Raw genomic sequence first — 16,878 nt, forward strand, 5'->3', positions numbered from 1 at the left:
TTTTCCTACTTTACTTTGTTACTGTTTTTTTTTTTCAACTCTTTATTCAGATCAAGAGCTGGGTGCTGCTGCCTAATGTCACACTAGACTAGAGCGTTGCAAGACAAGCAACGGCGCAGGCGCAAACCCTCGAGCAGTCGGGCCGATTTCAGTCCATAAACTGTTCACGGTCGGTACGGTGATTTGAATGTCTGTCTCAAATGCAAGGTAAGTGATTACTAATTAAGTTTTTGTGATAAAAGCGCAGCACTTGACCAAACCCCACCCCCTCACCTTTGGACTCGTTGTATCCAATGAGTATTTCCGAATCGGCTCGTTCCATCTTGTGCAAAGCAACAGAAAAACTTTGAAGGGGACGCGCGTTGCACTGCGCAAAGTTAAAAAAATAAATAACAGTTCCTTAACGGCACTTTTTCTGGGATGTGTAGATGCCTCATAGAACCATTTTATTACCTTAAATGTGAAATTGCTTCTTTTATTTTTGAAAAGGTTCCTAATAAATGTGGACAAAACAGAAATCCAAACAACTTACAGATCAGGAACACTTGAACTACAGTTTATGTGATTGCATGCAACACGGGTGCTTTTAAAATCATGAACCCAGTTGATTTCACAAATTTGTGATCATTTATTCATGGTTGTTTATGGGATCCTGTTACATGTCTAAATAAATAAAGGTTTGCAACCTTCATATGGATGGTCCTTGTTGGATTTGCAGTGTCTGGCCATCCCAGGTACAGTAGCAGCAACTGAACTATTTGTGAAACACGATTTTTATGTTTTTGTGCACCACGTAAGAAAACAGCATGTAAACCAACATAATTTGGGTAGACAATGTCAAATAGGGCACCTGGAGATAAGAGGATGATGAAAATGAAGAAATTCTGGATCTATCATCATCAAGGATGACACATGTATGGAAACAGCATTAGTGGCAACTATAGACATGGGTGGCAAGGGCAGACACCTAGAGTGTTACAAGGTACCCACAAAAAAAAAAAACTGGAATGGTTATTACAGTCTTAGCCAGTCAATCCATTAGGGGTGTTGTTTATAAAAGTTCAGGACCACGTGCACACAGTCCGCAATTTGCAACACAGAGTGGTGCTGTTTATGTATCTGAAGGGACGTGCGCTCCAGACAGTAACGAAGTCTAATACTGCCCACCTGCCAAGGACACAGAAAAGCACCGTCACCCATTCCCTAAAATCAAGCCAAATCCTTCATCCCTAGGGCTTCCCCACCTCACCTTCAACAGGCACTTATGAGCCTGATACGCGTGTGTGCAAATTTCTGGTTCCCCAAACTCAAGAGAAGCACAGTTGTCATCCATCACGGTGTGCAGTTGGCTCAGTTATGTTAGTCTCCACTTGGGTATAAGTCACTATGTTTATGTTTTGCTCCTCGAACAACTGACATTTTCCTAAAGTTATCCATCCATTCATTTTGGGACTCATTTAGTCATTTAATCCAAAAAAGGATTTGCTGTAACCCAGAGACAATGTGTCCTTAAAAATGAACAATCTACAATGGCATACTGGGTGACTGGTTTCTTGAAGAACATGCTTGGCAAAGAACCTTTTCATTCTCTGGTATTCTTTGCATATGAAATTGTTCTATATACGTATTCTAAGTGGACAAAAATGAAATCTTTAATGTACTGTAGACAACCTAGTAAGATCCTAACAGATCAAGAAAACCTGAACTCGGATGATTGCATCAAGAGTCACAAAGCAATTAGAATTTCACAAATCCTGCATCATCTCTCCATGGTTATTTATGGGGTCTGTTATGGATTTAATAGATGTTCTTTCTGGAGCCTTCATAAGGATGGCGTTTTTGTAACCAAAAATGATTTCCCAATTCATCGCCAAGAGAAACCCCTCTGCCACCTTTTTTTTTTTAAGAGTGTATGCCAATAAAGTCATTTAGCAGAAACCAACCATAAACAAGACGCCAGTCACTCGCAGGAAACTGCAGGTCTCACCTCCACACTCACTTATAGAGGTCTAATTTAGATGTGCCAGCCAACCTAATACATATGAATATATTTGGGATGTGGTTGAAAACCACAGTACCAGTGGGAAAAAGCTGGTGGACATGGAAGGAGCACAGAACTTCAGGTGATGCTTGGGAAGATTATATTAGGAGGTGATTAGGGAGTGAGAAGTTGCACCAAAGTGGCATAGTCCAATATAAGAGTAATACATAAACTGGGATCCAAAATGATAAGGTCACCCCACACACAGCCCTAGAATATGACATATTATATAGTAATTTTCCTGAGCACAGTCTGTGAGGGAATTTTCATGTGCTCCCCGTACTCACGCGAGCCTTCCTCATTTTCATGATTTTCTTACACATGCCATGGACATTTTGTTACGTTAAACGTCAACTAAGCTGCATGGAATTATAATGTGCTATGTCCATCCAGAGTTGCTTTGTGCCTTGTGCTTAAAGCTGTGGGATAGAAAATGACTTTTTGATGATGGGTGAGAATACACTCTTAAGAATAAAAGTGTCAGAGAGGTTCTTCAGAGCGATGCCACAGGAAAACCATTTTTGGTTGAAAAAAGACCCATCAACATGAAGGTTCCAAAAAGAACCTTTAATTATTTAGACCTGTAACAAGCCCCATACAGTAAATAACCATGAATAGATGGCAACGGATTTGTGAAATACCAATGGCTCATGAATTTAAAAGGTCTCTTGCTGCATACAATAACACAAACCAAGTCTTGATTTGCTAAATCAGTTAGTTTCCCTGCTATATAGCCTACCATACAATAAAGATTTTGGTTGTTCACTTCATATTAAGTTTTTCAAAGCACAAAGAACCCCTTCCCAGAATGAAATGGTGCTTTGTCAAACAACAGTTCTATGAGGAACCACACAACCCAGTAAAGAACCATAAAGTGTCATTAAAGAACCAGGATTTTTAAGAGTGTACAGTTATTAATCTTGTGGGATGTCGCTGTAGTATTGGGTAACTCGAAAAAAAACTGTCATACAGAAATCCCTCATCTATTATTCACAAAAGGCTAATGTGGATTATATTCACGTATGATTTTTCTGAGAAAATAAATTGTTTTTAACGGGGCTTACAACTGATTTCCATCCAGTCGTGTAATGTGCGGTCTCTAAACTGGCCGGTTAGACGAGTGCTCGTGGATGCATTCACTGCTACATGGATAATGGTATGATGCAGAGTTGCTCCCCAGTAAGCAAGCAAGCAAGCATCTGTTGCTTTGCTGGCCGTTTTGGGATGGCACAAGATCATCAGTAGGCCAACCCTGAGGTGCTGGTGGTTGGAGGGATTTGCAGCAAGCTGACAGAGTTTTCAGTCGGTGACCCACTGTCGGCTTGCTGGTGACTGGCCACTCAGTAGTAAGCAATTTCCATCCATCCATTATCCAACCCGCTATATCCTAAATACAGGGTCATGGGGGTCTGCTGGAGCCAATCCCAGCCAACACAGGGCGCAAGGCAGGAAACAAACCCCAGGCAGGGCGCCAGCCCACCACAGAGTAAGCAATTTGAATTTCACAAATCCTACATCATCTCTACATGGTTATTTATGGGATCTGTTAAGAATCTAATAGATAATCTTTCTGTAACCTTGATAAGGATGGCTTTTCTGGTAACAAAAATGATTTCAGAATACATCACTGAGAGAGAGAGTGTGCAAATAAAGTCGATTAGCAGAAACCAACCATAAACTAAACACCAGTCACTCACAGAAAACTGCAGGTCTCACATCCACGCTCACTTATAGAGGTCTAATGTAGCAGCCAGTAGTATGGAAGAAGATGATCCGCTGTGGCAACCCCTAACAGGAGCAGCTGAAAGAAGAAGAAGAAGAAGCTGCTAGAACTCTAGTGATAACCATCTAGCAGGTTAACATCGTTCCTCTGCTGGCTAACCAGCCACCATTATACCTGGAGGTCCTGCAGTGGTTCACTGGCAGCATTTATTAATTTCAAGGATAACAATGTTCATTGATCATGCATGGGCTACTTTTTCACAGAGACGAAGTTAAACGCCTAACTTTTATCATATTTTACCTAAGGAGAACATGCACTGAAAAATTCTAAAGACATAATAGGGTCACCGTTTCGTAAATTTATTTGAATGCAAACTAAATAAGCAATTAAGGCCACTATAGGGTGTATAAATTGATATTTTGTTTCAGTTTGATATGAACTAGACACATTGTTTTCATAGCAGGTAAAAGGCTTAATTGGGTCAACTTATCAGCAAAAACAGGCAACTGAAAATGTTAACAGAAGCAAACAGTTCTGATAAACCAAAGATTAACTACAATTTTAAAATATCTATATATATAACTCACTAAGGCAAGACACCCATGGAACGGCAAGACACCCATGGAAAGCACGCCGGAAGGGGCGTGGATTCACTAAGCCGCCGACAAGTAAGATACCAATGGCGCACACAGGGAGGAGCCACGCCCACCAACTCCAAGATCATTGGATATGATGACAACTCGCAGAGCCACGCCCACCAACTCGGACGCGACGACACAGAAGGAACGGCGTCATTTATATTCGTCTGTCGTAGAGGCCTCACGTACCTCCGTGCCACCTTGACTGTTCATAGAGGCATGTTTCTCGGGGAGGTGAATCGCCATATGCAGCGTGTAAAACAGTTTGCGAGGGGTATCCCATGGGATCCTTAAAACAATCCTTTACAACTAAGGTTAAAACACAATGAAGTGAGCAGTCTTTAAAAAACGAGTTTTCGGTTACAACGCACAACCACGTGCACCATAGCAAACTGTTTTACACGCTACATACAGCAAATCGCATTCGCGACAAACATGCGTCTTCTTCACTCACGTACAATTATATGTTGCTCTCTCCAGAGTTCCATCTTTTCATTCACTTTCTGTTGTATCCTCAAACCTCCCTTTTTAGACAACTGTATCTTTCCAGAAGTGTTCAACCATCAATAAATAATTATACGGCGTTTGTTATTCTACGGGTTCACTATTGTGTTGTATTTTGCTCTCTCCAGAGTTCCATCTTTTCATTCACTTACTGTTGTATTCTCACACCAACCCGTTTTAGACAACCGTGTCTTTTCAGAAGTGTTTAGCATTCAATAAATTATTATGCATGAGATTGAGCGTGTGTCTACCCGGCACAGAGAGGCGTGGGTAAGCCGTTGAACCCCATTTGGGCTGCAAACCGTGAAATTCCCACTAAGTGCGAATCATACGCTCCCACTGGTTGCGTCCCAACCCTTTGTACACACCCCCCTCCCACCTCGCTACTACCGTGGTTGGGTGTCTTCGTGGATTATATATAGAAAAGCAGCCAAAACCGCACAGAGCAATGAAAAGTCTACGTGAGTCACAGGTGCATCTGGACTGTGTAAAGTCGACAACGACTCAAGTGACGAGTTGGAGGTGGGCACATGAGCAGGCAGTGCATACTGAACGAGAAATCAGCAGACTAGCATGACAGAGGGAGTGGAGCACCGTGCACCCCCATCCCTCCGTTTGGCAAGAGAAGGCACGATTGCGGTCCGCCAGTTTTCAGTCACGGACGATTGTGTGTTGGTTCATTCCGTGCATTGTTACAATGTTGCTTTTCTTGCTGATTTATTACATTACCGATTTTTCAAATGATAATTTTCTCCCCGTGCTTAAAAATCATTAAAAAACCGGCCTGATTATGCGGTGTATGGTACGCCGCGGGTTGGCTAGTTAGATTTTAATACACATTGATATTAAAAGCACTCAGTTTCCTGGATCTTACACGTGCATGTATTAATTCTTTGGGGACAACACTTGTCAAACTCAGGTATTTTTACTGAGGAGCAAAATGTTTTTCCTGCTCTCTGAAAGAAGCGGTTTTACACTTGCTCTACTCGGTGGAACCCCCTGGCGACAAGCATTGGGTGGGAAGGAGGGAGAGTTCCCATTCAGGTGCTGCCCATGAACACCAAGTAAGAAACTTGTGACTGATTGCAGTCATTCTCAAGACAAAGATAAAACAATGGTGTCATCACCATCCCTTTTTAAATGACAGATTACTTCAGAACGACAATGACAGTGAAGATGCAGGAGGAGCTTACTAACAAACTCTCTAACGTCACACAGAAACTGTGCAACATGCACATGTGCACAGCATTCTACAATATACAGTATTATTAATAATATTATTGCTACTTTTATTATTCATATTTTAAATTGTGTACATATTACATACTCTATATTGTGACCCGACATTTGCGTGATAGACATATGAGCGCCGACAAAATAGCTCTGATTAAAACGCGGCGTCAAAATCGCGCTGACAAAATCGAGCAGACAAAATCGCCCCGACAAAATCGCGAAAGTTTCATTAAATATGAATTACTAGTTTAAACCATAGCCTATATAATAATGTTTATTTTAGAAGTCAATATTATGAGACGCGTCATGCCATCAGCACAGCACGCAGATAGTCCTTAAGATCACGCCCTGCATATGTAGGAAGAATTGCAGCAAGACGCCTTGATAGTTGAGCGTATTTAGACTTGCTGGCTGCCTGACTGCTGGTAATTCCTCTTTGTATACGACGCGTTATGTCAACCCTCGACTGAGTTATTTGTTCACGGCATGCCATCAGCAGTTATAACAGTTATAACCTAGCACATAATGTGTACTAATGCGCACGTACGCGTCCCACTCTCTTGGCCTCTTTCGCGATTTTGTCGTGGCGATTTTGTCGGCGCGTATTTATCGAAAATCAGTTAGCGGGTTTGTTGGCGCTCATTTGTCCGTCGCGGTTTTGTCGGGGCGCATATTTCTATCGCGCTTTTGCTAGTACCCTTTCGCCTTCAGAACTGCCATAATTCTTCATGGCATTGATTCAACAAGGTGCTGGAAACATTCCCCAGGGATTTTGATCCACATTAACATGATAGCATCATGCAGTTGCTGCACATTTGTCAGGGGCACGTCCATGATGCAAATCTCCCATTCCACCACATCCCAAAGGTGCTCTGTTGGACTGGGATCTGCTGACTGGAGACCATTAGAGTACAGTGAACTCACTGTCATGTTCAAGAAACCAATTTGAGATGATTTGAACTTTGTGACATGGTGTGTTATCCATCTGGAAGTAGCCATCAGAAAATGGGTACACTGGTTTTATAAAGGGATGGGCATGGTCAGCAACAATACTCAGGTAGGCTGTGGCATTTAAGCAAAGTTCAGTTGGTACTAAGGGACCCAAAGTGTGCCAAGAGAATATCCCGTAAACCATTACACCACCGGCCTGAACCATTGATACAAGGCAGGATGGAGTCATGCTGTCATTTTGTTGATGCCAAATTCTGACCCTACCATCCAAAATATTGCAGGAGAAATCAAGACTCAGCAGACCAGGCAATGTTTTTTCCAATCGTCTTTTGTCCAATTGCAAACTGTAGCCTCAATTTCCTGTTCTTAACTGACAGGAGTAGCCAGTCTGGCCATTCTCCTCTGACCTCTGGAATCAACAAGGCCTTCTCACCCAGAGAACTGCCACTCACTGGATATTTTTCCTTTTTCCGACCATTCTCTGTAAACCCTACAGATGGTTGTGCGTGAAAATCCCAGTTGATCAGTCTATCTGGCACCAATAACCATACCACATTCAAAGTCGCTTAAATCCCCTTTCTTCCCCATTCTGATGCTCAGTTTGAACTTTAGCAGGTCGTCTTGACCATATCTACATGCCGAAATGGATTCAGTTGCTGTCATTGGCCGATTAGATATTTGTGTTAACAAGCAGGTGAACAGGTGTATCTAATAAAGTGGCCAGAAGGTGTATACATTTTACTTTATTATTTTAGTCTATTTGTTTAAATTTCTTATATTATGTTAAAATGTCTGTTATAGGTAGGCCTTATTTCAATATTATTTTCTTAGATCACTATGCTTTTTTTTAGGCAACATATTTTGGGCTGTGTTATGCCTTTATTTTTTGTATAGTAGGCTTGTTTGTGCTACATTAAGGCTGGATTTGTATACTGTGCAATCTTAGCTGTGTTTTATATTGTGTAACAAGTGTGTTGTCTAGTTAAATTCTTGTCTGCATGAGTGGTGGACAATTAATGGTCTGCCAATAATAATGATAAAATTAATACTCATATAGTGGCTGAACGGTGGATTTCTGTCGGTAAATGATCTCCTGCCAAGACCGACCGACTGCCTGCTGTCCGCTGCTGACACTAGCAGGCCGCCAAAAAGCTTATGCACAAAATCCCAGTGACCCTTTGTCGGCGGCCAGTAGCGGTCCACTAGTGCCCCGTTGGACCTTTCAGAAAAAAAAAAGGATGTATGAAAAATAATGTTGTCTTAAGAAAAAAAAAAAAAGATGATAGTTTGAAGATTTAAGTGATCTGGCAGGTTAAGTGATCTGGCCATTCCACATTGGTCCTGTGTGAATATCTGCGTGAGTGGGCACTGCGATAGACTGGTTCCCTTTTCAAGGGGCTCTTTCCTACTTTGCGTCTACCACTACCGGGTTAAGCTCCGTCTAGCGACCGTAAAATAGATTAACCGGTATGGTATATCGGTTTGCCCTTTGCAGTTCCAACATTAGCGTGCTGCCACCGTGGCCCTCAAAAAAACAAGCGTTTTCAGAAAATGAAACGAGATGAGATGAGTTCAAAAATAACAAATCATTTTCAAAGCTTCGTAATTTAATTTAGGCTCGTGAGATTTCCGCTGCCTATGCTGGCAACATCGGGTACAAGGTGGGAAACAAACTGAGCACGGGACGTCAACCCTTCGTATATTGCTGTGTAAATGCTGCCATCTAGTGGTCGAGAAAAAAATGAAACGGCCGGGAACTGTGAGACCGTCGTGAACCGCAGGCAATGCTGCCGCCGTGTGGTGAAGTGATTCGTCTTACATTTCCACTCCTCAAAATTACCTTCAAAATTCAATTAACTTCTAAAACCGCAACAAAAAGTAGAAAATTTCAAGTTAGTTCTTTTTTAATTTGTATTTTCAAAATATTTCCTCTGAGTACTGTATGTGCACATTGTATAGAAAAGCTTGATTATTCCTTAGCATGTATTTTTACTTTATTTTTGAACTGTTACCAGTCTGCAGATAATAAACATGAGCTAATAAAGTAAAACTGATAGGCAACATCTGTATTCAATAAATGTGCAAAACGTATTCAAATAATAAAAAGATTGTTTTCTCCCTTCAACATTAAGTGGATGACTTTTGCTCATAACCTTAAATAAATTTTAAATTACCCATTGGACCTTCGATGCAATAATCATGTTATATGTTTATCCTTTGTGCCTGATAATCAAGAGAGTTTGTGAGAAAAATCAGTTGTTTTAATTTTTTTAGGATGCAGGTCAGTGCATGTGCAGCTCCTGGTGTGTCTCAGAAGATAACTGAAAGGAACCTCTCATCGGTAAGCGAACCCGTTGTAAAGATAAGGCCGAAGCTTTGTTTACATGACCACTTTGTTCATTATGCTTTCATTTCCCATCTAATTAAGTTTTTGTCAAGGGACTGATTTTATTCTTATGTTGATGTAACATGTAAAATTACAAATGAATGTTAGTCATCTTTGGTAGAAAGCAGTAATAATAATTTTTTAGGCCATAATTATCTCCAGATTTTCTTAACCAAGAGAAGAATTATAACCCAAAGGGAAAAGATGATACGTTCCATATTCCTTGACTGATCTTCCAAAGATTATTTGTTCTTTTTTGTTCCTTGAAATAACATTCCTTTAACATTTAATCCTTGGAACAGAGGCTGTTAATCAAGAAAGTCAGATTCCAGTACATATATAATGCCCTTCACTGATTTGATCATTTCTTACATATATTATTGTTAGAAGTACACAGTTAACCCTTAAATCAATATTCAGTTTTATCGTAATGTTCATGATGATTTGTTCAACTTTTTCAATAGTATTTTGAATCTAACAAACTTGTGCTTCAATTTGTGCTTCCTTTCATTAATTATAATAAAAAATACATCTTCTATGATTTTATATTTTAATATATTTAAACATTTGACCTTAACTGATTGCCCATCTAGTACTAATTACTCATAAATCTATCTTAACTTTACAAATAACACAGATTACCTACTGGTGTATCCCCTTTTCAGCGTTCCATTGACCATGCGGGACACAATTAATATTATTTTCTAAATTCCCCAATTGTCATTCTTATCCACATTTTGCTGGCTTATTTTCTAATAGATGTTCTGTCATATTAAGAAAACTTTAAGAATGATTTTTCTAAAGTTTTAAAATTTTAAATACAGTGCATCCGGAAAGTATTCACAGCGCATCACTTTTTCCACATTTTGTTATGTTACAGCCTTATTCCAAAATGGATTAAATTCATTTTTCTCCTCAGAATTCTACACACAACACCCCATAATGACAACTTGAATAAACTTTACTTGAGATTTTTGCAAATTTATTAAAAGTAAAAAAATTGAGAAAGCACATGTACGTAAGTATTCACAGCCTTTGCCATGAAGCTCCAAACTGAGCTCAGGTGCATCCTGTTTCCCCTGATCATCCTTGAGATGTTTCTGCAGCTTAATTGGAGTCCACCTGTGGTAAATTCAGTTGATTGGCGTAATTTGGAAAGGCACACACCTGTCTATAGAAGGTCCCACAGTTGACAGTTCATGTCAGAGCACAAACGAAGCATGAAGTCAAAGGAATTGTCTGTAGACCTCCGAGACAGGATTGTCTCGATGCACAAATCTGGGGAAGGTTACAGAAAAATTTCTGCTGCTTTGAAGTCCCAATGAGCACAGAGGCCTCCATCATCCGTAAGTGGAAGAAGTTCGAAACCACCAGGACTCTTCCTAGAGCTGGCCGGCCATCTAAACTGAGCGATCGGGGGAGAAGGGCCTTAGTCAGGGAGGTGACCAAGAACCCGATGGTCACTCTGTCAGAGCTCCAGAGGTCCTCTGTGGAGAGAGGAGAAACTTCCAGAAGGACAACCATCTCTGCAGCAATCCACCAATCAGGCCTGTATGGTAGAGTGGCCAGACGGAAGCCACTCCTTAGTAAAAGGCACATGGCAGCCCACCTGGAGTTTGTCAAAAGGCATCTGAAGGACTCTCAGACCATGAGAAACAAAATTCTCTGGTCTGATGAGACAAAGATTGAACTCTCTGGTGTGAATGCCAGGCATCACATTTGGAAACCAGGCACCGCTTATCACCAGGCCAATACCATCCCTACAGTGAAGTATGGTGGTGGCAGCATCATGCTGTAGGGATGTTTTCAGCGGCAGGAACTGGGAGACTAGTCAGGATAAAGGGAAAGATGACTGCAGCAATGTACAGAGACATCCTGGATGAAAACTTGCTCCAGAGCGCTCTTGACCTCAGACTGGGCTGACGGTTCATCTTTCAGCAGGACAACGACCCTAAGCACATAGCCAAGATATGAAAGGAGTGGCTTCAGGACAATTCTGTGAATGTCCTTGAGTGGCCCAGCCAGAGCCCAGACTTGAATTTGATTGAACATCTCTGGAGAGATCTTAAAATGGCTGTGCACCGACGCTTCCCATCCAACCTGATGGAGCTTGAGAGGTGCTGCAAAGAGGAATGGGCGAAACTGGCCAAGGATAGGTGTGCCAAGCTTGTGGCATCATATTCAAAAAGACTTGAGGCTGTAATTGCTGCCAAAAGTGTATCGACAAAGTATTGAGCAAAGGCTGTGAATACTTACTGTATATACATGTGAATTCTCAGTTTTTATATTTTTAATAAATTTGCAAAAGCCTCAAGTAAACTTTTTTCACGTTGTCATTATGGGGTGTTGTGTGTAGAATTCTGAGGAAAAAAATGAATTTAATCCATTTTGGAATAAGGCTGTAACATAACAAAATGTGGAAAAAGTGATGCGCTGTGAAAACTTTCCAGATGCACTGTATTATCAAGCTGCCATAATTACTTGATAAGTTCAGTAAACATACACTATTGTTCAAAATTTTTAGAACAGCTTAGCTTTTCTTTGTATTAAATTCATTGAAATGCAATTAATGACCTAAATTGGTGAATAGGTTAGTAGTAAACTGCTGGAGGTTTAGATTTAAAGTTTAGGTTACCAAATTTCAGAATATTACAAATGGTCATTCTTCAGAAAAGACTAATATTTTACAACCTACAGATGTTGTTCAGCAATTAAAGTAAATTAGACCTTGCAAGTTAAAGCAAACAATTTGCATAAGTGTCCTGATGTCTGTTGTTTACTTACAAACCCTCTGTCTGTCTTAAAGCAGAGTTGGAACAGACTGCATTTCTTCACCCTCCAAAGTACTACTTGGACAATATTCTAGGCATAATGGCTAGAACATGGCAGTTAACAAATGGAATGAGACAGAGCATTATTACCCTAGGAAGTGTAGGCCTTTCATTTAGAGAAATTGGAAAGAAAACCAAAGTGTCATTGAGTACAGTGGTGTCCAACACAATCCAAAGGCAATTGGAAACTGGAAGAAACTCTGATAGGAAGATATGGCAGACCCAAAATCATAACTCAATCAGAAGTCAAGTTTCTCTGGGTCACCAGCTTACGTGATGAGCGCAATGAGCACCCTTCATAAAGAGGAGGGTGGTTTCCCAATGTCCTGGCTAAAATATCCACCATGGCCTGGTTATTCTGGCCCCCTAATCATTCTGTCCATACCTGGCTAATTGTCTCTCTTACCACTTCACCACCTAATAACTAATGTGTGGAGAATGTACTGGCGTAAAAATGGCTGCTGTCACATTATCCAGGTGGATGCTGCATATTGGTGGGGATAGAAGCGGCTCCCTATGGACTATGTAAAGTACTTTGATTAGTGAGAAAAGTATTATATAAATTTAATTTCTTCTTCTGCTGCTGCTTGCTCAGATGCCACCCAACATTTCAATGGATACTCATTCTTTGGTCAGAAGTCCAGCCCAGTAACAGCTTATTCTCACAGCAACACTGTCAGACTCCATGCAATATCAAGAAAAAGGATGCACTGAGAGATGCATACAACTAAAAATTAAAAGTTAAAGAAAAGTAAGTCTAAACTTTATCAAGAAGAGCATGTGCCTCATACTTGTGAATATCAGAGATGTTTCAACAAGGAGAAGGTCAACTAAATAGCTGAGTGGTGGCTCACCACCATGAATATCAGAGTAATGATTGGAGACAGGTCTTCAATTCAAGTACTCAACTACATCTTCATGTGTTTCATTTTTGCTCACAAGAGCGTTTTCTGGAAGTAGTTTATTTAACAATATTTAACTAAAAATACATGTGTTTGGAACAATGTGAGTAAACGACCGGATGAGCTAGCATATGGTTTATGTGATATGAGTAAGGAAAGTTTTTCATGGACTTTTTTGATATTGAGTGTTGTATCCAGCATAGGTCACCAAATACCTTATTATATTTTAAACATTGTTATCTCCATTTTGTATAAAAACATGAGAATGAAAAATGTTTCCATTCACCACTACAAACTACATGAGGTAAGCAGCACATTAACAGGTGGATTATTCTTTTAAGGGCCAAACCAGGGTCAATGTTGAGAACCAAACAAAAAAATATAAACCAGAATAATTTCTGAGGTTTGTTTTTCTTAATTGTTAGACTATTATTCCCTCACAAGGTCTTTCCATTAACAAATTAAAGTTGGTGAATGTGACTGGCCATCTTGTATGGCATGTCTGTTGTGATGTCTTGGGTCAGGCAAAGGTGCATCACACATCTAGCATCCCACAAACACGTTAAACCCAGAAACAGGGTGACAACATACAGTACAAAGAAATACACAAAACAGTGATAGCAATGGCATTTAAACCAAAAACTGGTTAGTATGTTGAAACAAAAGCAAGCATAATAAACTAAGAAAGTGTTTCTGGCATTTTGAGATGATATCTACCGTAAGTCCCCAAAATATAGAAAATCCATTAAAAATGTACAAAAATAAAATAAAAACAACATTTTTAAAAATGTAAATAACATGCTGATGTCCAAAACTGAGGAGGTGATAGCCAGAGACACCACCATGAAGACTAAGACAGATTCAAATGCAAGACTGGCAAGATCTGGGCATACGGCCACAGTGGGTCATGTTAATCATATATTTGGACTCCATAGAAGAATGCAAAATTAAAAATAAACTGTAAATACATTAATTGTAGTTTGTAAGTAACACTCAGATAAAGTATAAGATGGGTATATGGTCTAATGAGGTCAATATTGCCTTTTTATGCTCTCACTGTTAACCACTGTACTGATTCATTTACTGTATGGTGAATTTGTTGTTCACACACGTTTACTCCATGATGAGGGGAGTAACTAGAACTCTCAACTGCAGAATATTCAAGTGGTCTATCAAAATGATTGACTACCTAATGATTCAGGTATTTTAGAATTGAATATAAAATACATTTTTTCTACCCAAATAAATACATTTCTCCAGCCTTGGCTAGAGCCTGTCCTGGCAATGTCAGATGACACACGGGCACTCACTTTGACAGGGAACCAGTCTATAATAGGCTTGAACTCACACTTTAATGTTAACAATTCCTCTAAAGCCAGTGGTTTTCTCTTTTTGTGGCTTTCATAACACATACGTTTTACGTGGTGGGCTTGTTAGCCCTACACACAACCCAGTGGGGTGGCGCCTTCATAGCTCTTCCGGATAGCTACCTTTTTTTTGGTGTATGGTCCCAAAGTCAACTGCTCCAATTATAAAGCACCAGAGTCTCACCTTTAATTCACTACTCCATGAAGGGGGCATTGCTGCCCTTCCACCACAATAAGGTCAAGAGATATGGACTTCCTGTAACATAAAGTATTGTGAAAAATGTATTGGCCCATACAGGATAATGGTGTCTGGTAAATCTGAACCAATGCTGGGCTGTACAAACTGTATAACAGTGGTTCTCAACCTGTGGGCGGGCCCCCCTAGGGGTGCGCGAAGTAACAAAAAGGGGGGCGTGAAGATGTGAAAAAAAGAAAACAAGAATCAAAAACATGAAAAAAACATCTGTTGAAACCAAAACTTAATTAACTTAAACTACATTCTGATACTAGAACAATAAATATAGAGTTAGATAAATGTCGATAAAGGTTAAGTAGGTATAATAAAATATGCATCTACATTTCAAAAAAATGTTAGGGGAGCGTGATTAAAACTGTTATGTCACAAATACTTAAAGGTTGAGAAATGCTGCTGTATAAAGACCCCCACCAACTGTCATCAGATATAAATGATCAGCCACCTTAACATAATGACAGGGTATCTGCAAAAGTCTTCCATAAAATAGCAGAAATGAAAAGACCACCCTGGCCGACCACATAAGAGATAGTGATATGGAGGAGGATCTATGAAGGCTCAGAGTGTGATATTGAAGACGTCAGGCAAAAAATTGAGATTGATAGAACAGGCCAGGGCTCTTTCCGGCCCATAGTGCTATGGCATAATATATCTGTAATTAATCTAAAGCACAGGTGTTTGGGGACTTAGGAGAAAAAACATCATATCTGAAGAAAAGCCCATACAGATGTGAGGACAACCAGTGCTAACCATTGCACCATTCTAGCCTTTAACTTTATAGCAAGTTTCTAACAAGAACCTCTTGAATATATATCTTGGGATGTTATGTTCATACTCGTTAATGCACTAGTGAGCCTACATGTTGAGTGTTACATGCAGTTCTGGTCACCACACTACAAAATGACATAGCGACACTTGAAGCTGTGAAGATAAGATTGTCCAAGTGCATCCTAGGCCTTAAAGTTATGTCACAATCTGACAAACTCGAGAATTAAACCTGTTTAGTCCTGAGCAAAAAAAAAAAAATTCTAGACAAATTCTTTTTTTGCATTGGAGACTGAAACCAGGAAAGACTTCTTTACACAAAGTGCTGTGGGAATCTGAAGAAAACTCCCGAGACATGAAGTTGAAGCAAAAACCCTCACAACCTTTCAGTAGTATCTGCAGGAGACATTTGGACATCTTAGCTTTAGCTAAACAAGTGAACTTGACAGACCAAATTGTTTCCTCTCTTTTGTCAAATTTCTTATGTTCTTATTTGTGTATAGTCTGGTGGAATCTATAGAATTTTGTTATCAGATAGTCAGTATAAAGTTTTTCTGTTGATCAGTGTCAGAAAATCTAAATTAAAATCATTAAGAATGCATATTGCTTCAAAATCGTCTTCTGCGTCATCTTCATCTTTCCCTACTTCGATGTTGGGTCAATGTGCTTGATCAATCTTCTCCAAATAACTCGGTCCCGCACCTCCACCTCAGTCAGGCCCTTTTCCTTCAGATCTTCTTTTATTTTATCCATCCACCTCCACTTTGGCCTCCCTCGCTTTCTCTTCCCCTGTACTTAAATTCCTCTCACTCTTTTGCCCATGTATTCATTGTCTCTTCTCAGGACAAGTCCATACCACTTCAACCTACTTTCCTATACTTAGATATCTCTCTTGTTTTTGTTGCACCTCTGATTGTCTCATTTCTTATTCTGTCTTTTTTTTTTGTAACTCCACACATCCATTTCAACATTCTCATTTTTTGCCACATTAAACGTCTTCTCCTGCACTCTCTTTACTTCTCATGTCTCAGCTCCATACATTACTGCTCGTCTTACCAGTGTCTCAAAAACTTTACCTTAAACCTTTGCCTTAATTCTTCAATCACACCAATACTCCTGATACCTTCTTCCAATTGTTCCATCCACACTGCACTCTATGGGTTATCTCAACCGGTAATTTTCCATCTTGGAAAACCACTGATCCTAGATATTTTAAATGTATCCATTTATTTCAATAGCTCTGCCTTGCCTCAGCATAAAATATGAAAAATCCAAAGTGGTGGA

At 39.9% G+C, this 16,878-nt stretch overlaps 1 long non-coding RNA gene across 1 annotated transcript in view; it reads left to right on the forward strand.

Annotated features, from left to right (window-relative positions):
- LOC120535899 overlaps nucleotides 1-16,878 on the forward strand; it is a 28,561-nt gene continuing 11,683 nt past the window's right edge. The window contains exons 1-2 of the long non-coding RNA XR_005634987.1: nucleotides 1-207; nucleotides 9,365-9,431. This is a non-coding gene — a long non-coding RNA (uncharacterized LOC120535899). The remainder of the gene's footprint in view (nucleotides 208-9,364; nucleotides 9,432-16,878) is intronic.

Source organism: Polypterus senegalus, chromosome 9 (genome assembly GCF_016835505.1).
Source record: "Polypterus senegalus isolate Bchr_013 chromosome 9, ASM1683550v1, whole genome shotgun sequence".
NCBI lineage: Eukaryota > Metazoa > Chordata > Cladistia > Polypteriformes > Polypteridae > Polypterus > Polypterus senegalus.